The sequence below is a fragment of the Bos grunniens genome, chromosome 16 (genome assembly GCF_055505025.1).
Source record: "Bos grunniens cultivar Pamir isolate PY7600 chromosome 16, Bosgru_T2T1.0, whole genome shotgun sequence".
Lineage (NCBI taxonomy): Eukaryota > Metazoa > Chordata > Mammalia > Artiodactyla > Bovidae > Bos > Bos grunniens.
In genome coordinates this window covers 53452450-53474892 of record NC_141180.1, presented here as the reverse complement: position 1 = coordinate 53474892, position 22443 = coordinate 53452450, and the positions used below count along the sequence as shown (strand labels likewise).

General features: G+C 46.3%; 1 long non-coding RNA gene across 8 annotated transcripts in view; it reads left to right on the top strand.

The window, feature by feature from the left end:
* LOC147356848 (uncharacterized) overlaps positions 1-22443 on the top strand; it is a 66354-nt gene that overhangs the window by 38151 nt on the left and 5760 nt on the right. For 3 of the 8 annotated variants that reach the window (XR_015143566.1, XR_015143565.1, XR_015143570.1), the window contains one exon: positions 3025-3206. The exons of 3 other annotated variants lie outside the window; for them this stretch is intronic. This is a non-coding gene — a long non-coding RNA (uncharacterized LOC147356848). Of the gene's footprint in view, positions 1-146; positions 3374-22443 lie in introns of those variants that run through there. 2 more of the 8 variants (XR_015143568.1, XR_015143563.1) reach the window with 2 other exon arrangements.

The following is a 22443-nucleotide window of genomic DNA, read 5'->3' as shown; positions in this document are numbered from 1 at the left end:
CAATGCACTCACTAGCTTGATGACTTGATAGCTTAACTCCTATGGCTCTTTTGAGGTTCTTTTTGCAGCTACTGTCTTCTAGAGAGCTATTAGGGTTTCAGTCCTAATCATCACAGGAGAAGAAACCTTATTTTTTTTGTTAACAGGGAGATCAAACCAGTCAATTGTAAAGGAAATTAACCCTGAATATTCCTTGGAAGGATTGATGCTGAAAGTTGAAGCTTCAATGCTTTAGCTACCTGATGTGAAGAGCCAACTCACGGGAAAAGATGATGCTGGGAAACAATGAGGGCAGGAGGAGAAGGAGGGGGACAGAGGATGAGATGGTTGAATGTCGTCATTGACTCAACAGACATAAGTTTGAGCAAACACTGGGAAATAGTGAAGGACAGGGAAGCCTGGCGTGCTGCAGTCCACAGGCAAAGAGTCAGACACGACTGAGTGGCTGAACAACAGCAACAGATGTGAGCCAGTGAGCCCTGAGGGAACTCAGGAAGGAGAAGAACACCTGCCATCTAGCAGCCATCTTTCCAGGCTTCTCTGGTGGCTCAGACAGTAAAGAATCCAGCTGCAATTTCAGGAGACCTGGGTTCAATCCCTGGGTCGGGAAGAGCCCCTGGAGAAGGGAATGGCAACCTACTCCAGGACTCTTGCCTGAAGAATCCCATGGACAGAGGAGCCTGGCAGCTATAGTCCTTGGGATTTCGAAGAGTCAGACACAACTGAGCGACTGAACAACAAATGATGACACAGGTTAACTGGACTTACGGTGGTGATCGTAATCGAATCATTATGTTGTACACGTGAAACTAACATAATGTTAAATGCCAATTATACCTCAGTAAATATTAAGAAGAGGTGGCAAGAATACACAGAAGAACTGTACAAAAAAGATCTTCATGACCCAGATAATCACGATGGTGTGATCACTGACCTAGAGCCAGACATCCTGGAATGTGAAGTCAAGTGGGCCTTAGAAAGCATCACTACGAACAAAGCTAGTGGAGGTGATGGAATTCCAGTCGAGCTATTTCAAATCCTGGAAGATGATGCTGTGAAAGTGCTGCACTCAATATGCCAGCAAATCTGGAAAACGCAGCAGTGGCCACAGGACTGGAAAAGGTCAGTTTTCATTCCAATCCCAAAGAAAGGCAATGCCAAAGAATGCTCAAACTACCACACAATTGCACTCATCTCACACTCTAGTAAAGTAATGCTCAAAATTCTCCAAGCCAGGCTTCAGCAATACATGAACCATGAACTTCCAGGAAGTTCAAGCTGGTTTTAGAAAAGGCAGAGGAACCAGAGATCAAATTGCTAACATCCGCTGGATCATCGAAAAAGCAAGAGAGTTCCAGAAAAACATCTATTTCTGCTTTATTGACTATGCCCAAGACTTTGACTGTGTGGATCACAATAAACTGGAAAATTCTGAAAGAGATGGGAATACCAGACCACCTGACCTGCCTCTTGAGAAACCTATATGCAGGTCAGGAAGCAACAGTTAGAACTGGACATGGAACAACAGACTGATTCCAAATAGGAAAAGGAATATGTCAAGGCTGTATATTGTCACCCTGTTTATTTAACTTACATGCAGAATACATCATGAGATATGCTGGGCTGGAAGAAGCACAAGCTGGAATCAAGATTGCCGGGAGAAATATTAATAACCTCAGATATGCAGATGACACCACCCTTATGGCAGAAAGTGAAGAGGAACTAAAAAGCCTGTTGAGGAAAGTGAAAGAGGAGAGTCAAAAAGTTGGCTTAAAGCTCAACATTCAGAAAACGAAGATCATGGCATCCGGTCCCATCACTTCATGGGAAATAGATGGGGAAACTGTCAGACTTTATTGTTTGGGGCTCCAAAATCACCGCAGATGGTGACTGCAGCCATGAAATTAAAAGGCCCTTACTCCTTGGAAGGAAAGTTATGACCAACCTAGATAGCATATTGAAAAGCAGAGACATTACTTTGCCAACAAAGGTCCGTCTAGTCAAGGCTATGGTTTTTCCAGTAGTCATGTATGGATGTGAAATTTGGACTGTGAAGAAAACTGAGCACCGAAGAATTGATGCTTTTGAACTGTGGTGTTGCAGAAGACTCTTGAGAGTCCCTTGGACTGCAAGGAGATCCAACTAGTCCATTCTAAAGGAGATCAGTCCTGGGTGTTCTTTGGAAGGACTGATGCTAAAGCTGAAACTCCGATACTTTGGCCACCTCATGTGAAGAGTTGACTCATTGGAAAAGACTCTGATGCTGGGAGGGATTGGGGGCAGGAGGAGAAGGGGACGACAGAGGATGAGATGGCTGGATGGCATCACCGACTTGGTGGACAATGTTTGGGTGAACTCCAGGAGTTGGTGATGGACAGGGAGGCCTGGAATGCTGCGATTCATGGGGTTGCAAAGAGTCGGACACGACTGAGTGACTGAACCCAACTGAAATAGATAGATAGTACCTCCCTCCTCCAATTGAATTCATTTGTTCAGCAAATATTTATTGCCCTGATGAGTGTCAGGCTTTGTGCTATGTGCTGGGGTACAGAGCTGAGGCTAATAGAGAGGGTCTCTGCTCTAGTGGAGTTTTTAGTTCAGCTGGCCGTAGACATGAGTGAAGTCATCACAGTCTGCGTGTACTGTCACAAAGAAGCTGTGTCTAGAGCAGCTGTGCTCTAGGGAGCCTAGAAGAGACACTACTGCTCTGAGGGAGCCTCCTTGCAGATTCTGTGGTGCAAGAGGAACCAGGTGAGGCAAAGGAGATGAAAGGAGGCCAGCGAGTCTGGAGGACAAGAGTGGAGTGGGAGGGGGTGGAGGAAGGGAGCCGACTTTGAGGAGAAACATGGAGAATTTGTGTTTAGTTAAGTTGAAGTTGTTTATGAGATATCCATGGGGAGAGAGAGACCAGCTAAGCAGTAGGATGTGCTCTTTTCATGTGGAGTGGACATCATCTGGGAGATGAAAAATTACTGGAGAGCTCATGTAATTCCAGAGAGTCAGCCCTCGTCCTTCTGGCTGCAGGAGTTTGTTCATCTCTGGTCTGCAGTGACACCGTGGTTACCCAGCAACGCCCTTCCCTTCTCCTGGGTACCTAACTTGTGCTTCCTCGGGATGTCTGCTGTTGTTTCTCTCTTGTGTCTTCTGGAGTCTGCCGACTGCCATCCGCCTGAAGAAGAAGAGCTGACTGGCCCATGTGGCCACAGGTGGGTCTGGGGAAGGACTTTCACATCTCCCATCTGCTAGCACATGGAATGAGTCAGTGGTGGTGGTCATGCAGCAGTGAATCTACAAAGCCCCACCCAGTGGTATACTTTCAAATGGTGTGTGAATTTTAACTTGATTTGTAATAAATGTAGGAATTGATCAATTATACTGTCATGTATTGTGATGCTTTGAGTCAGAAAACCTGGGTCAGATTTTCTTGTGGAGTCATCCTTACCCTCCACTTCTAGAATCAGGAGAAGCTATATTTCCTAGATGGCTATGAATATTAGACAGGATAATGCTTGCGATAGACTTGGCTATCTGTAAAAGACCTGGGAGCGTTCTTTATTATTATGGTTATGGCATGATTTGGAACCCCTTTATTTATTTAATTGAAATATAGTTTATTTGCAATGTTGTGTTGATTTCTTCTGTATAGCAAAGTAATTCAGTTACATACATATATATGAGAGAGTCATTTCCTAGGCAGGTTGATAAGAAGTCTAAGGGTCCCCAAGGGGAGAGTGGTCTGGAATTCTCAAGGAGGAAGAAAGGACAAACTTTTTTTCCCTCTACAATCTTTAGGATTATATAACAGTAATGTATCCTGCCTGAGGACAGTCTCTGGATTAAACCTTCTGGCTAGTCCTGTTATCTTAAAATCTAAATTATGGGAGTAGGTCTGGTGAGGTCTTTACAACCTCCAGACATTCTTTGGATTCATTGGAGAGTATATAACTCCATTGCTAACACTAAGCAAGCGAATACTCTTTCTACCCCCTTCTGATGTCTATGTCAGAAGCTTTCTCTATCTCCTTTATACTTTAATAAGACTTTATTACACAAAAGCTCTGAACGATCAAGCCTCGTCTCTGGCCCCGGATTGAATTCTTCTCCTCCAGAGGCCAAGAATCCCGGCGTCTTTGTGTGGTTCAGCAACAACCTTTCATCTGTATATCCTTTTCAGGCTCATCGGTAGAGAATCCCCCTGCAATGCAGGAGATGCAGCAGCCACAGGTTTGATCCCTGGGTCAGATCCCCTGGAGGAGGAAATGGCAACCCATTCCAGTATTCTTGTCTGGAAAATTCCATGGACAGAGGAGCCTGGCAGGCTCCAGTCCATGGGATCGCAAAAAGTGGGACACAACTGAAGCAATTGAATAGCAGTAGCAGAATATCCTTTTTGTATCCTTCCCCATTATGGTTTATCACAGGATATTGACTATACATTGAATGTATTTCCCTGTGCTATACAGCAGGACCTTGTTGTTTATCCATCCTGTATCTAATAGTTTGCATCTGCTAATCCCAAACTCTGAATCCTTCTTTCTCCACCCCTTGTCCCCCTTGGCAACCACAAGTCTGTTCTCTATGTCTGTGAGTCTGTTTCTGTTTCATAGATAAGTTCATTTGGGTCATAGTTTAAATTCCACATATAAGTGATATTATATGATATTTGTCTCTTTCTGACTTAGTATGATAATCTCTAGGTCCATTCATGTTGCTGCAAGTGGCATTATTTCATTCTTTTTTTGTGGCTAAACAGTATTGCATTATATATATCTACCACATCTTCTTTATCGCATTATATATATCTACCACATCTTCTTTATCCATTCATCTGTTGATGGGCTTTTTTTACCTTGCTTCCATGTCCTGGCTGTTGTAAACAGTGCTGCTATGAACATAGGGATGCATGCATCTTTTCAAATTATAGTTTTCTTCAGAGGTATGCCCGGCAGTGGGATTACTGGATCATACGGCAATCTTATTTTTAGTTTTTAAAAGACACTCCAAACTGTTCTCCCTAGTGGCTGTACCAACGTACATTCTCACCAACAGTGTAGGAGTAGAACCCCCCTCATTTTATTCCTGCATTTATAAAGCAGCTTCTAAGTGAACTGCTCTCTGCTGAGCCTCTTTGAGACGACCTTGGAATCCAGAGAAATCCCCAAACTAGAGTCATGGCAAAGGAGTGAGTGTTTTCCCAACTGCCAACCCTGCAGCCAAGCCTGGTCCTGGGCAACACTGTGAAGTAATCGACATCTGTGTCACTTTCCCGGCCTGGTTGTCTTTTGGGTTATCATTTCTGCGTCTCTTCCATGTGCTTTCTCAAGTGATTCATGTTTTCCAAAGTGAGCTCATCATATTAATCATATTAGGGTGTGAGTGGCCTGTTTAAGTTGTCTTTGTATCTTAAAAGAAGACCAATAAAGCTCAGAGGGAGGAATCATCAGGCCCTGCAGAAAAGGCAGGGTAGGAGAAGCAGAAGTTATTTTGAAGCTGTGGTGCCTTCCTGGGCATCCCTGAAGTCACCTGCTTCAGGGCCCACCTGGTCTCCTTATCCCAAGGCCAGCCTTGCTTGGCCTGTGCTGACTACTGCCACTGCTCCGCCATCTGGAAGAGAGGATCAGGAAAACTGCTTCAGTTTCTTGCTCTCCTAGGGTCAGGCTATGGGCCACAGCAGCTTGGGCAGAAGCAGGGTTGATGGCGGTTGTTGGTGGTGGCAGGGTGTCATTACAACACTAATGAATCACGGCTGGGCCTGGCTCTCTTCTCTGACTCAGCTTGAAACTTCTTTCTGTTAACAGGAAGCCAGTAACCAGTGAAGTCAAAAGCTTGTATGAAACTCTGGATTGGAAACCACGGGGTGCTTTTTAAGCTTCTTTTCTAAAATAAGAAGGGAAGCCATCAGAGAGAAGCTTCCCTGTCTCCTTTGATGCGGAGGGACTGGGTTGGTAGAAGGTTGATTGTGAGTCCAGGCTTTTGTTTCTTATGAAACGAAAAAATTGTCCAGGAGTTTACAAAAACAGGAAGCTGGCAATGAGTGCTATTGGAATTATGTAAATCAAACAGTTGCTGCGGAATGCAGGTGGCAGTCTGCCTGTGGGGAAGACTGGAGAATGAGGCCAGATGGGAGCAGCCAGGTTATCAAGTGCTGTTAGGGCACTGGCGAGGAAGCTACGAGGCAGGGCGGCAAGAGGTGGGGGTTTGGTCCATCACTCCCCTGGCGTTGTCAGCCCAAGGCACTGCTGGAACGGTGGGGCAGCCCAGGGCAGCAGGGAGCAAGGGCTGTCTACGTGCAGTGTGAGAAAATGAAGATGCTTACATCTCTCCAGGAGAGAGTTCTATGTTCTCGTGGATATAAAGGATGGAGCCACATGAGTGCTGGAGGCCCCTTCTGTGCACAGGTTCTAGAAGGCCCTAACAAACTGAGAGCTGCCAAGGGGGCTGGGAACCCAAGCTGTAGTGTATGCTCCCATCAGGAAGGGAGCTGGCAGCACCATGATTTATCAGTGATTCACACACTTGGGGAATGGAGACATTTTGTTTTGGCTTGTTGTTCTGGGGTGTATTCTTTTTCCTACCTTTTAAAAGTATTGTTAGTTCAAACGTTTAAGTCAATTGAAATGCACTTTGTTTTAGATTAAAAAATTTTTTAAATTCCTGTTATTTGAAACTTCTAAGACAACTAGATAGCCTGCTAAGGTATCACACTACTAGGATTTGGGTTCTCAGCTGTATACTGGATGCCTCTGAGGGCAAAGGGAAGGCCTTTGGTACTGATAAGAGGGGTAACCACAGGAGTATTTTTGCTTGCTTACCGCTCCCCACTCCAGGCAGTGTTGACCTCTGGGGGGTACTTGATAAAATTTCCAGACTCATTACTAATCACATTTTCTGGCTTCTAATCGCTCTTCCCTGCAGTCTATCACTCGTCCTGCCATCAGAGTTAGTTTCCTTAAGCCAGTGTATTGTGTCACCTCCCTTCCTCAACAGTTTTCAGCGTGGGTCTCCCCACTGCCTACAGGTGAAGTCCAATACCTTAGTGTGGGTCAAGGAAAGCCCCTCATGATTTAACCCTCTAATTCCTTTCAAGTGTCAATGTCTTTTACAGTCCTCCATGTTCCCCCACCACCCCCCAAATTCTTGCTATACATACTTTTGAGGTCATCTCTTGAACATCAAGACATGAAAATCTTGGCTTATACAATCCAGGGATTTATTTGCTTCTGGGTTTTAAAAAAAAAGGACATTATCTGTCTGAGCTGCAGGCAGGGCTTGATCCAGCAGCTCAACAATTTCCCCAAGGACTCAATTCATTTTCAACTGATTCTCATGGTCTCAAGATGATTGCCAGCAACTCTTGGGCTTTGTGCTTCTTTGTTCATGTCTCTAAAGAAAAACAGAATGTCTTTGCCCCAGCATTCCTAATCCATCTTCAATCTGATTGTTGCTTAGTCTCTTCAGACTTTTTGTGACCTCCTGAACTGTAGCCAGCCAGGCTTTTCTATCCATGGGATTATCCTGGCAAGAATACTGGAGTGGGTTGCTGTTTCTTCCTCCAAGGGATCTTCCCAACCCAGGGATGGAATCTGTGTCTCATGTGACTCCTGCATTGGCAGGCAGATTCTTTACCATCGGGCCACCAGGGAAGCCCAGTCTGCTTAGACTTTGTTTATGCCATCTTTTTACTCCTGCTCCAAACCCAGCGGTCAATGTGAGATGCAGCTACAAAGTTCCTCCTTACATCAGAACTTTTTCCCAGAACTGAATGGACCCTTAAATGGACATTGGGAACTGTTGGGAAGAAGGAAGACAGGCTAGAACCTAAGGAAGCATCCAGCGTTGTTCACTCCATACACTCTGCACCTTCTCATTTCTGTACCTCCCCCGATGCTTCCATTGGCTTCCACTGATCACAGTCCTATCAGTTCAGTTCAGTCGCTCAGTCGTGTCCGACTCTTTGCGACCCCATGAATCGCAGCACGCCAGTCCTATACATGCTTTAAAACCTTGCTCAAGTGCCACTGCTATGTCTCTTCTGTTCTCCTGGTAAAATTAATCCTTCTCTCCCCCACCTCCCCCAGGATACACCATACTTGTAGCTCATATGTAAATGCATTTATTCTAGCTCATATGTAATTCTCTTTGGCATTTGTCTGGGGCAAAATATGCTGTTTTCCTGTACCCTCACACTCAGGACTTTTGAGGCCAGATGTGTGGTTTTTGCCCACACCAACCCATTCTCTGACACCAGCTGGGTGTCCTAGAGTTCAATTCAGTTCTGACACTATTTTCTGCCTATAAATTTAAGGGCTCAGTCCCACAGACTGTCCCACTTCAGATGCTAATTGCTAGTCCCAGGCTGTCACTTGTACTTCTGATCAACTGGCTATCAGTTGTGGTTCCCATGACCTCCTATTTAGGTTGGATAATATGCTAAAATGACTCACAGAATTCAAGAAAACATTTGTGTTTACTAGCTCATTATAAAGGATACGACAGAGGATACAGATGAACAGTCATATGAATAGGTACATGGGGCGAGGTCTGGAAGGATGCTGAGTGTTCAGGAGCTTCTGTCCCTGTGGAGATGGGGTACACCATCCTCCTGGCACATGGATGCGTTTACCAGCCTGGAAGCTCTCAGAATTCTGTACTTCAAGGCTTTTTGTGGAGGCTTCATCACATAGGTATGATCGGTTGGGAACTCTTTTTGCTGTTCCTTTTCCCTACCCAGGTAGGGCTGAAAGTTCCAAGCTTCTAATCATGGCTTAGTCTTTCTGATGACCAACTCCCCATCCAGGAGCCCACCAAGATTCATGTCCTTAGAACAAAAGATGCTCCTAGAAAGTTCCAAGGGTTTTAGGAGCTCTTGTGTCAGGAATGAAGGTCAAAGACTAGATATGAGAAACCAGAGACAGGGACACCTATCTATATCTTACTACTTTATAGCATTATATCTGATTGTTAATTTGTCTGACTCCTCCAGTTAACAGGAAGACCCTTGAAGTAGGGGGAGTCCTACTCAGCTCATTGTAGTGTTGAATGGTCATGAGTAATAATAATATCATCACTGAGAGCTTTCTGTGCAAAAGTCACTTTTTAAAAAACGCTTCCCAGAGAATTTTATTTAGTCTCATTTAGTGTTGGCAACACAGTCAGCAGCAGTAGAGACTTGAACATAGATTTCTCCTACTCCAGAGTTCATGTTCTTAAGCGTTTATCATGTTTATGCAGAAATTTGCAAAGAGATACTTTCCTAGAAGATAAGTCCCTGTAGAGGTGACTCTGAGTGGAGAAGGTAGAGGAGGGCAAGGAGGTTGAGGCTCCCTGAGAAACTGAAGGGATGGTATGGAGGAGTGTGGGGTAGGGATCAGGCGAGTAGAGGAAGTTATGGGCTTTGTTCAGGATGGTTTGCCAGAGAAGAGTCTTCCTTTCTGGTACCGCTAATAGGCAGAATCGGAAGTGCTGCTGAGTATGGTACCCTGACCTAGACTCCTGTTTGCTTGGAGTCCTCACAAATGAGGGAATCAAATCATTTGACTGGCTTGATGAACTGGAAATGAGAAACCCAAGTGACTGCTAAGATAAAAGAAGTGGTGAAACTTCACTGGTGGGCCAGTGGCTAAGACTCCACGCTCCCAACGCAGGGGGCCTGGGTTCCGTCCCTGTGCAGGGAACTAGATCCCACGTGCTGCAATTAAGACCAGGTGCAATCAAGTAAATTAATTAAAAAAAAAAAAAAAGAAGTGGTGAGACTGTGTCCAGATATTACCTGTGAGAAAGCACCCGGGCAGCAGAGGGCTTCTCCCTGTAGAAACTCCATGCTGATGACTTTGAGGGAGGAGACGAGGGACCTCTCTGGGAGCAGAAAGCCCAGGTCTCCTGAAAGGTGGCAGCAGTGCAGCAGGAGCTGAAAACCTGTCATCTGGAGGCTCACTCCTTCCTTCATAACTGAGCCCACATTGCCTGCTCCAGGGCCCCCTGGCTTGGGAGAGCACAGGGCAAAGCCTTTGCCCCTCTGGAGGTGGCCTTGCACTAGCCAGTCCTGGGGAGGTGATTTGCTATTCCTCCAAGAAGAGTTAGGGCCCCCCACAGGATGGGGGCCAGGTGGATGGAGCCTAGCAATTACTGAGCACCCCCCTGCCTGTTTTTCCTGCTAAGTTCTTCATAAACAATCAGTTGAAAAAGACTGTCCCCTTTTCATAGGCTTTACCACTGGGTGTTTTCAAAAGCAATTTAAACACTGGCAAACATAAAGGAAAGCTTTTATCCCTTCTGTAACCACTGAAAGGAAGCGGTGGATTTAAAAACCATATGAATTGCAAGGAACAGAGCCAGAGAGACAGAAAAGGTGGAGGGGAGGGTGAGACAGATGATGAAAATGTGTGAGCTGACGGGGTAGAGTGGAGGAGGGCAAAGGTGGGGGGATAGGTCCTAGGGAGGGAGAGAGGGGAAGAGGGCAGGAAGGCGGTGCCAGCCTCGGGAGGAGTCTGTTCTAAAGCACATGGCCCTCTGGGGGAGAGAACCCCGCCTGGGAAGCCTGGGAGACTTCCGCAAGGATGAAGTCACCATCCTTTTGGGAGGAGGCTGTGAAGGAGGATGGTCTTTATTTTGTATTAAGGGCCAGTCTGCAGTTTAGTCCACAACTTAGTAAATTTGGGGTAAAACTTAACTTTGTTCAGTTAAAATTTCTATTTGTTAAGCAGAGTCTGAGACACCGGCCTCAGGCTTGATTGAAAGCTAGGCTGGCAGCACACGTAGTAGCCTCTTTCTCCAGTGTTAGTCTTCTGGCCCGTAATTCCTGTCTTCTCCTCCCTGGCTTTTCTTCATTAGCTTTGTCTCTGTCTTGCTCCCCCTCTTCATTTCCTTCCTCCTGGCATGGGCAAAACCCCGGGGTTCCCTGCTGAGGGAAGGCGATGCCTTCCGGGGGCTCCGGGTGCTGAAATTGACGTCCCGGGCCTCCCAACCCCCAGGGCCTCACAGGCGGTGGCCCAGGGAAGGCCTGTGTCCGAGGTTGTCCAGGCCCAGCCAAGTCCGGCGCCTCGTCGGTGCCCACCCACGGCACAGGGGCGGGGCCCCCTCCTAATCTTATCCTCGCACAACCCTGCCGCGACCGCGCACGGGAGCCTGGTATTTAATAAGGGGAGTTGGAGTGCGGTCCTCCCACGAGGAGAGGCGAGCAGGAGACTCTCCCTATTGAAAACACAGCTGTTGCAGAGGAGATAGACAGGAAAGCCGACCCAGCCCTCTGGCAGAGGCCTCGGCGGGAGTGCCAGCTCCTGTGAAATAACAGGCCCAGCCCAGAGGCGCAAACATGCGGTCCTGGCGGTAGCCAGGCAACCGGTTTCCAGGAGGGCGGGAGCTGGAGACCCCTCAGTCCCGGGAAGGCAAACAGGCGCTCCCTTCTTTAAGGGAGTCCCATCTTACACCTGGTCGGAGGAAGGGGACTGGGGAGGCCTGTCCTGGGTGGTGGAGGGGTAAGCAAGGGGTAGGTGCTGCCAACCTGGTTTCGTTCTAATGGAGTAAGCTCACTCAAGTTACTTGCTCTCTTTGAGACTCACTTTCTTCCTCTGAAAGATGACAACAATACTTGCCCTGCTTACTAAATGGGCTGTTCTGAGAATCACGTGGTTGAATGATGTCTTCCAGAGTTAAGATCTGGGCTCATACCCTACTGTTGCCATGTGTTAACTGACCTAAACATCTATTTTCTCATCTGGGAAGGACAGTAATAGAACCTGCCTCATTTGGGCTGGTGAGGCTGGAATGAGCTTAGTACAGTGCTTGGTTTATTATAAAACTGTACTGTTACTCACTCAGTCATCTCAGACTCTTTGTGACCCCATGGACTATATAGCCCACCATGCTCCTCTATCCATGGAATTCTCCAGGCAAGAATACTGGAATGGGTAGCCATTCCCTTCTCCAGGGGATCTTCCCAACTCAGGGACTACACCCTGGTCTCCCACATTGCAGGTGTATTCTTTACCATCTGAGCCACCAGGGAAGCCATAGTTTATTGTAAGTTGCTCAATAAATGTTGCCTCTTGTCATCATCAAATGCAAAGATTTTGTGTAAGCATTTTGTAAACTCTGGTGCATTGTTTAAAATGTGGGACATTATTCTTACATGTGAGGCCAGCTGAAATTCTGGGTTCTAAGCAGTATTTTGTAAAGGAATTCTCTTTCTGGTTTCTTTTCCCCTTAAGAAAGTTTCCCCTTTCTTTCTGTGGTCCTTTGGAGTCTTCAGTGGGAGGCTTTTCCTGTGATTTGCTCACTCTGCGTCTTCTGCTGGTCCAAATCCCACTCTCCTCTGGGGCCCAACTCACCTCCTCCAAGAAGTCTTGAGTCACTAATCTTCAGTCTTCAGTTCAGTCGCTCAGTTGTGTCCAACTCTTTGTGACCTCATGGACTGTAGCACACCAGACTTCCTTGTCCATCACCAACTCCCAGAGCTTGCTCAAACTTATGTCGATCCAGTTGGTGATGCTCTTCAACCATCTCATCCTCTGTCATCCCCTTCTCCTCCTGCCTTCTATCTTTCCCAGCATCAGAGTCTTTTCAAATGAGTCAGTTCTTCATATCAGGTGGCCAAAGTATTGGAGTTTCAGCTTCAACATCAGTCCTTCCAATGAATATTCAGGACTGATTTCCTTTAGGATTGACTGGTTTGATCTCCTTGCAGTCCAAGGGACTCTCAAGAGTCTTCTCCAACACCACAGTTCAAAAGCATCAATTCCTCGGCCCTGAGCTTTCTTTATAGTCCAACTCTCACATCCATACATGACTACTGGAAAAACCATAGCTTTGACTAGATGGACCTTTGTTGGCAAAGTTATGTGTCTGTTTTTTCGTATGCTGTCTAGGTTGGTCATAGCTTTTCTTCCAAGGAGCAAGCATCTTTTAATTTCATGGCTGCGGTCACCATCTGCAGTGATTTTGGAGCCCAAGAAAATCTGTCACTGTTTCCATTGTTTCTCCATCTATTTGCCATGGAGTGATGGGACTGGATGATCTTAGTGTTTTGAATGTTGAGTTTTAAGCCAGGTTTTTCACTCTCCTCTTTCTCTTTCATCAAGAGGCTCTTTAGTTCTTCTTCGCTTTCTGCCATAAGGGTGGTGTCATCTGCATATCTGAGGTTATTGATATTTCTCCCAGCAATCTTGATTCCAGCTTGTGCTTCATGCAGCCCAGCATTTCTCATGATGTGCTCTGCTGCTGCTGCTAAGTCGCTTCAGTCGTGTCCTACTCTGTGCGACCCCATAGATGGCAGCCCACCAGGCTCCCCTGTCCCTGGGATTCTCCAGGCAAGAACACTGGAGTGGGGTGCCATTGCCTTCTCCATGATGTACTCTGCATATAAGTTAAATAAGCAGGGTGACAGTATACAGCATTGCGTACTTCTTTCCCAATTTGGAACCAGTCTGTTGTTCCATGTCCGGTTCTAACTGTTGCTTCCTGACCTGCATATAGGTTTCTCCAGAGGCAGGTCAGGTGGTCTGGTATTCCCATCTCTTGAAGAATTTTTCACAGTTTGTTGTGATCCACACAGTCAAAGGCTTTGGAATAATCAATAAAGCAGAAGGAGATGTTTTTCTGGAACTCTTTTGCTTTTTCGATGATCTGGTGGATTTTGGCAATATGATCTCTGGTTCCTCTGCCTTTTCTAAAACCAGCTTGAACATCTGGAAGTTCACAATTCACGTATTGTTGAAGCCTGGCTTGGAGAATTTGCTAGCGTGGAAGATGAGTGAATTGTGCTGTAGTTTGAACATTCTTTGGCATTGCCCTTCTTTGGGATTGGAAAGAAAACTGACCTTTTCCAGTCCTGTGGCCACTGCTGAGTCACTAGTCTAACTCCCCCTTAATTTACAAGACTCAGTTGTATCTAAGTCATGTCTGTAGATTTAGATTGCTGGAATTCAAAGCTGGTATTTGAGCTCTGTGGCCTTGGGTAAGTAACTAAATCTTGCCAAGCCCCAGTTTCCTCATCTGGAAAATGGTGAATGGGTAACGACTTCATTGGGTTGTTAAGTGGATCAGGGGAGACCCTGTTCCTGAAGTCTGCATGTGTTCACCACATTGTAAGTGCTCAGTTGAGGTTCATTATGACTTTTATGTTGCTAATTGCCTAATGTCAACATTTTTGTAAACTTGTCTTGAGTTTAAGCTCTTTAAAAGCAGGCATATCTTCTGTTTTCCCATCATATCATGAATTGTGGTGTACATGTGTTGGATAATCAATAAATACCTTGGATACATTTTCCTCCCATTTAAAAAATAAGCCAGAAGGCTGATTATTTATTTATTTATTTTGGGTTGCCCTGGGTCTCTATTCCTGTGTGTGGGCTTTCTCTGATTGCAGCCAATGGGGGCTACTCTTCCTTGTAGTGTGTGGGCTTCTCATTGCAGTGGCTTCTTTTTTTGTGGAACACAGGCTCAAGGAAATTCAGTTGACCAAGATTACACAGCTGCCAGGATTGAGAATCCAGTGCAGGTCCGTTTGACTTTAAGGTCTTATTTCGTTTTATCTTACTGTTTGTGCCTTTTAGTCACACTGTCTTTGCAGAACATATTCTGAACTTTAATTTCATTTACTGCTTATACTGACACCATACCAACTCTTGGTGTTGGGCGAAATTGAACTCTCAATCGATGACCAAAAAAATCTGCAGATGCAAAGTGCCTTGAACAGGTTGAAGCCTTAACTGGAAGTAGTACTTTAATCCCTGTGACTTATGGCACTAAAAGTTTGGTTATTTCTCTTGAAGTGATTGGCTTAAATTAAGCTTAATATTGTTTGCCACTTTGAAAATGCACTGTCTCTCCAGCCCCCAGTCAGAAAGATTTTGGTGCCCAAGGAGGGAAGCTTCTTTATTTTTAGGAATCTTGGATCATAGAATTTTGACTTATAATGATTCTTTGGGAATGAATCTTTTGGGACAAGTGAATCTCTTGGGAAGGAATTCCTTTGTGACAAAGGCAGCTGGGTGTTAAACACAAACAACTCCACAGCGAAGTGGTGTCGGTGTGAGTCACCAGGACAGGGGCTGCATTCTCATCCTCTGCACACACAACCGAGGAATGTGAAACACTGCGGGCAAAGTTCTGAAGCGAGCACATTCCGTCTCGACTGTCTCTGCTCCTTCCCTTCAGGCTTGGCCTGTGTTTTGCCAGGCATCGGTGCTCTGCTCTGTAACACCCTCCTGCCTCCTCCCAGCCCTAGTAGTAACAGATCTGCTGGCAGTCACGGACTCCACTGCTCAGTGGACTGAGTTTTAGTGTGTGTGTTAGTTACTCCTGGGGGCATTTGCATGGCAGAGGATGAGTCAGAATGGGGTTTGTCTCATCCCTACCTCTGAGGCCTTCCCTGACAGTAAACCTGACCTAGCCCTTTTAGGGGAACAGTGTGAGATCAGAAGGGGAGCAATAAGTCACCATGTCCAGCAGCCATCCTTTGTTGTTCAATCGCTCAGTCGTGTCTGACTCTTTGCGACACCATAGACTGAAGCACGCCAGGCTTCCCTGTCCTTCACCATCTCCTGGAGTTTGCTCAAACTCACGTCCATCGAGTCGGTGATGCCATCCAACCATCTCATCTTCTGTCATCCACTTCTCCTGCCTTCAATCTTTCCTGCCTTCAGCCATCCTTGAGAAATGGAATTAGTTGTTTTTACATTAGACCCTTTTCTGTAGTGGAATTTTACATGTATTTAGCCATCAGACTATGCCCAAAATTGGACTAGAGAGGAAATGATCATGTTTTAATCAACCCAGAAAAGAGGTGTGTACAAGACCAGGAGTTAGCGTTAAGACACAGAATTTGGTTTCAAATCTTGACTCTGTCACCTAGTAGCACTGGCACCCGGGCAGGCTTAGTATCCGCTCTGTGTCTCAGTTTTCTCATCAGTAAATGAAGGTAATAACAGTGCCTGTCTTCTGGGTTTATTATGAGCATTAAATTAAAGGAATATTTTTAAAGTGATTAAAAATAATGCTGGGCATATAATAAAGTCTGTATAAGTGTTTGTCAAATACATGTATATTTGGTATATCTCAGACCCCCATGATGTTAGAGAAATACATGTATATTTGATATATCTCAGACCTCCATGATGTTAGAGACTGCAGCCTGATTTGTTAACTAGGGTCCACGGTTAAATCAAAAGGTTTTGAGCATCGGTCCCCAACCATTTTGGTACCAGAGACCAGTTTCCTGGAAGACAGTTTTTCCATGTACTGGTGGTGGGGAGATGGTTAGGGGATGATTCAAGCATATTACACTTACTTATACTTTATTATTATTGTGTGTGTGTGCTCAGTCTCTCAGTTGTGTCAGACTCTTTGTGACCCCATGAACTGCAGCCTGCCAGACTCCTCATCTGTGGGATTCTCCAGGCAAGAATACTGGAGTGGGTTGCCATTTCCTCCTCCAGAGGATCTTCCTAACCCAGGGATTGAACCCCTGTCTCCTGCATTTCCTGCATTGTCAGTCGTATTCTTTACCACTGAGCCACCTGGGAAACCTTTTCTATTATTATTACATTGTAATATGTAATGAAATAATTACATAACTCACCATAATGTAGCATCAGTGGGAGGCCTGAGCTTGTTTTCGTGCAACTAGACGGTCCCATCTGCGGGCAATGGGAGGACAGTGGGAAGCGGCTGTCAATATGGATGAAACTTCACTCGCTTGCCTGCTGCTCACCTCCTACTATGCGGCCTGGTTCCTAACAGGCCATAGATTGGTACTGGTCTGTGGCCCAGAGTTTGGGGACCCCTGGCTTTGACTATAACACAGCCTGAACCCCAAATTAACCCCATCCTTGCTCTTTTATCAAAGGTGTCTGCAAAAAGCAGGTACCTGGCATCTTGCTTCCCAATCAGAGTCTTACTGAATGCAGAAACCTCATAGGCTTATCAGTGCGAGGGACCAGTTTAAGTTTATACCTTGTGTCAAGACTGCTCCTTCAACTGGTTATATATACAGTCACATTTGAAAGTGTCTGCTATCTGCCTGTACATGGAGGCTTGGTCCCGACTAGACCATGAATGTTGTTTATAGTTCACTTACACGTTTGACATCTGTGCCTAAGGGGTAAGCATTTCTGCCCATCCTGGACAGCTCTTCATTGTTTATAGGCTCTTCTCTCTGAAAGCAAAGTCCATTTCCTTGAATGTCAGGAGCAGGCCATCTGCCATAGCCAAGTAACAAATGAGACAGGTTTCCAATTTAGCCCCTATTTTCTGTTATTTGTAAGCGTTGTGAGAATCCAGGCCTGTGTGCTTTTGGTGATGGGGAAGCTTCTCTTAAAAAAGAGAAGCTAGATGGTTTGAGATAAAACCTATCCCTCCCCATTTACCCCCAGATGCAAGCTTTTCCCTCCTTTCTAACTCTCTAGCCATGTTTCTTTTTTGACAGTGGTCATTAAAGCCAGATGTGGGCCTCTTCAGACTCCCAAGATGGTACAGGCTGAAACTTGGAAGAGTTGTAAATGCCTTTGGCATTTGAAGGAGTGGGCTTTCCCAACAAAGACAAATATGCGAACTAACACAGTTGGACTCCATACTGTATTTGCTTCTGTCTTAATTGGAATTCCTGGGATGCAATTTCCAATTTAATGAGCAGTGAGTTAGCTCGCATTCTATAGAATGGGGCCATAGGCCATGAGTGAAACTCTCGGCGGGAGTTCTTCATGCTAAAATATTGCTACAGCTTTCTGACTGATCTTACTTCTAGTTCTTCCCTGCTCTAATCTCTTAAACATATCTTGGCCTGTTTGGTTTTCCTAAGCATTGTGTTAGTCACTCAGTCATGTCTGACTCTTTGTGACCCTATGGACTATAGCCAGCTGGCTCTTCTGTTCATGGGATTTTCATAGCTCTGATCAAATTACTGTCCTTCTCATAAAACTTCTATGACTCCCCATTACTTACAGTATCAAATAGACAACTATCCACTTAATTCAGCATCCTTAGAAATATGGCTTAGCTCTACCTTCCAACTTCTCCCACTAATTCTGTATGTATATGTTCTCATGATCTTCCCTGGTGGCTCAGATGGTAAAGAATCTGCCTGCAATGTGGGAGACTTGGGTTTGATCCCTGGGTCAAGAAGATCCCCTGGAGAAGGGAATGGCTACCCACTTACTTGGAAGATTCCATGGACAGAAGAGCCTTATGGGGGAAGGCTTATGGGGGAAGACATGACTGAGTGACAAACACTTTTGGTGCTTCCCTGGTGGCTCAAATGGTAAAGAATCTGCATGCTGGTGAAACCTTATTGACTTTATTTATTAAACATTTATTCTATGTGACGTACAGTGTTAGACTCTGGGGTTCAAAGATAAATACAGTAAGATTTTTTTAAAAATAGAAGTTATTTTATTTTGGCTGCACTATGTGGCTTTTGGAAGCTTAGTTCCCCGACCAGGGATTGAAACCTAGCCTCCTAGCAATGAAAGCACCAAGACCTAACCACTGGACCACCAGAGAATCCCCGACAATTAGATTTTTTTTTATCATAAAGTAACTTATAGTTTGGGGCTTCCCAGGTGGCTCAGTGGTAAAGAGTGAGCCTGCCAATGCAGGAAGTGCAGGACACATGGTTTTGATCCCTGGGCTGGGAAGATTCCCTAGAGGAGGAAATGGCAACCTGATCCAGTATTCTTGCCTGGAAAATCCCATGGACAGAGGAGCCTGGCGGGTTACAGTCCGTGGTGTTGCAGAGAGTTGGACATGACTGAGCGACCGAGCACCCAGCCAACTTACAGTTTAGTAGTGGAACTAGGCATTTGAGCAAAAACTGGAGGTAAAATGTGTCAGATACTAAAAGGAAGAGTAGCTCTTAGTGTCTGCTCCTGGGCGAAGATCAGGGTAAGTAAAACCCCCTTCACTGCTGGTATATTGGCCATGAGTATTCTTCTTGGTTCCCTCTGTCTGTTCTGGCTCCATGCTTCCCCCACCTCGGATATCACCACCCCGCCCTGGAGACTCGGCACCCTTCTCCCTGAGTCCAGGGCCCCTGCACAGTTCAGGCTCTTGCCATCTCCCCCCAGACTCTTGTCACCATCTCCCAAGTTGTCTCCCCACCTCCATACAACTGTCAGAGTGGTCTTTCTGCATACCCCCAATCTGATCGTGTCACCGCCCCAGGAGAGACTCCTCTGTGGCTCCTTGGCCATCAGGTGATTCCAAAGCTGTGGTGTGAGGTGCCCAGGTAATGAGACAGGTGCTCAGGCTCTGGGTGCCTCTGTGTTTCCCTCACCCAGGAGTGTGAGTGCTGGAGTCACGGCAATGCCTAAGTCTGGCCTGTCGGGGTGGCAACTAGAGCTAAAGAGTGTCCTGAGGCCTCGTTGCACCCTCAGAGCTTCAGTGGACTGGGTCAGTGTCTCCCTGGAGCCGTGGGGCAGGAGACCTGAGAAAAGTGGTGGTGTCGCAGCTTGGCACTTTCTTGGCTTTTTGCTGCTGGCCCACCCTCTTCATCCTGCTTAGCTTAAGCTTGATCCCTGAACCCTGGACTCATCCTTCCTCACTGACCCATGGATGGCATGTCTGGATGCTCTATGGGGAATTTCTCCAGGGTGGCTCTGCTTCTGGGAAGGGGGGGCAGAGGCAGGTGAGGCTGGAGGCCTCGGTGGGAGCCAGGCACTCCCTGCCCCGTGCGAAGGAGTGTAGATTCCATCCTCCACAGGTGGGGAGGCCTTACGTTTTCAGTGGGGGCCCAACATGGTCAGATTTGTGCTTCAGGACTATTGCATTCAGTGGTCTGGAGCCACAGAGGCCAGTTAGGAGGCTAAGAATTGAGGCAATTGAGATGGTAGGGACCAGAACCTTATCAGTGTCCCGGCCAATCGCTTGCCCTTGATGCTGTGGGGATCAGGTAGGCAGGGAAGAAGAGCCATAAGAGGAGATGAGTTCCAGGATCAGCCATCAGAGATGTTTCCTATGACTCCACAGGGGATTCCGGAGCCAGTGGTCTCCGTACTGGGTCTGCTCGGACGAGGCCTCTTCTGGTGGTGGACGCCCGAGGCCAATGGCCTTCCCTGTTCCTGCCACGTCCTGCCTGCCGAGAGAAGGGGTCACGGGACAGGAGGTGAGCTGCCTCATTCCACCAGAGGCCCTGCACTTAAAAAAGCTGGGCTGGACATGTAAAATAAAAGCCTGAGGATGTGGTTTGGGTTGTCCCTGAAAAAGATGTCTATTTATGTGTGGAAGGATATTTTCAGATGAGGCTTCATGTGAATAAAGGGAGGCTGACCTCTCTGTCAGGGCTGTTCCTTCAAAGCATGGTGCATTACGCTATGTCAGTTCTGAGGGAGCCGCCGACGCGGTGGCCTGTTCATCTTTATCGGGGAGACCCATCACAGTTGTGGTGAGGCCAGAGGGCTGCCTGTCAAATTTCCAAGTCTCTAGTCTCAGTGCAGTGTACATCTCATGGTGTGATGTTAGACAAGGCACTTCATTTCCCATAGACTCTCTTTAACTATCTGTAAAATATTCTTCCATCTTTTCAAAAGTGACAGGAGATGCAATTAATTTGTGTTTGGGAAGTGCTCAGAGGCCCCCAGATGGAAGCTGCTGTGAAATAGAGAGAACTTTCTCCACCAGGATGGAACCTGTGGTTTCACGGTCAAGCTCAGATGTGATTGCTGCTGCTGCTGCTAAGTCACTTCAGTCGTGTCCGATTCTGTGCAACCCCATAGACGGCAGCCCACCAGGCTCCCCCGTCCCTGGGATTCTCCAGGCAAGAACACTGGAGTGGGTTGCCATTTCCTTCTCCAGTGCATGAAAGTGAAAAGTGAAAGTGAAGATGCTCAGTCGTGTCCGACTCTTAGCGACCCCATGGACTGCAGCCTACCAGGCTCCTCCGTCCATGGGATTTTCCAGGCAAGAGTACTGGAGTGGGGTGCCGTTGCCTTCTCTGAGATGTGATTGCTGATTTTCATGATTTCATATTCTGATTCTTGGAGGATTCATACTCGCTTCTAGTGTCTTTCCTTCTTCTTGAAAACTATTATCTAGGAAAATTCTTTAAAAATATAGAACTGTACAGATATCATGAGTAGCCCTGTACCCACTAACCAAATAAACATTTTTTACAATTAACAGTTTTATTAGCATTTAAAGCTATTTTTCTCCAATGATACACTGTGTCATGGTTTTAAACCATGTTTGTTTTTTAAAAGAAAAGAAATAAATGTTTGTATATCTCCCATCCTACCCATTGACCTTCCTCTGACCCTTGAGGGGACCCTGTGGTGGATATGCACCCATCCTGTCCACGAGTGTGTGCCCAGTTGCTCCAGCGTGGGTGGCTGCGGCTCCCCCCATGAGTGACAGGATCAAGGCATAGAGGATGTGGGGTGCAGAGCATGGAGTTTGGAGTCAGACCAGGCAGACCAGGGATTGAGACCTGCCTCTACCACATCTGGCTGGTGTCCTTTGGCCTTTTTGAACCCTTTTTCCCATCTGTAACCTGGTGATGATCTGTTCACAGTATTGTTGACATGGGGCATAATGATAAATGGCTGGCAATAAATGGTGATTAGTATTATTTAGCCATTTATGTTTTTATCTCTTTTTTTTCCCCCTGGATGGAAAACCTTTGAAAGCAGGGCCCCTGCTCCTAGTCTATACTAAATACCTTTTGGATTATTTCCAGCGCCTCCTAACTCAGTATAGAAGTTTATTAATTTCTTGAAGAAATCTTGGAACTGCCTCAGGCCTGCTCCCAGCCTCAGTTCAGAGGCACACAGGGGCTGGCATACAGGAATTGTGTTCTCAGTGTATCCAGGTGACACTGGGACAGTCTAGCTGAGGACACTTAGCAGGTTCTGCTGTCATCTCAGATCACACAGCAGTTCACTATAGTGGTGAGGGACAGGGATGCAGAGCCACTTCACTGCACTTGATCTTTTAAAATTTATTAACTAATTAATTCTTTATTTGGCTCTGCCAGTGGTAATATGTGAGATCTCGTTCCCTGACCAGGGATCAAACCCAAGCCCCCCTGCATTGAGACAAGGAGTCTTAATTACTGGACCATCCCTGCCCTTGATTTTCTTAACAGTCATGGATTTTATCATTGATGTTTCAGATGCAGTTTTACAAGACTGTGCCCTCATTCCACTGTTACATGCTCATTTTGCAGTGACTCTTCCCGCCCACCACAGTTGGGGATGTCTGTCTCTGGCAGAACATGGGATACACAGGACGCCGGACACGGGACACAGAACCCAGAGAACGCGAGACACAGACACAGGCAGGAAGGGGACAGTAGGGGGCACCAAACCCGCACGGTTCTGCTGGGAGATGGCGCCTGGATGAGTGGCAGGGCCTCCAGCTCACATTTTTATTAGTCTGTTTGCTGTCTTCTTTCCTGGGATTTGGTCACTTCTTCCCATAAGAGATTTCACAGCAGAATAGCAGAGACTGTTCTTT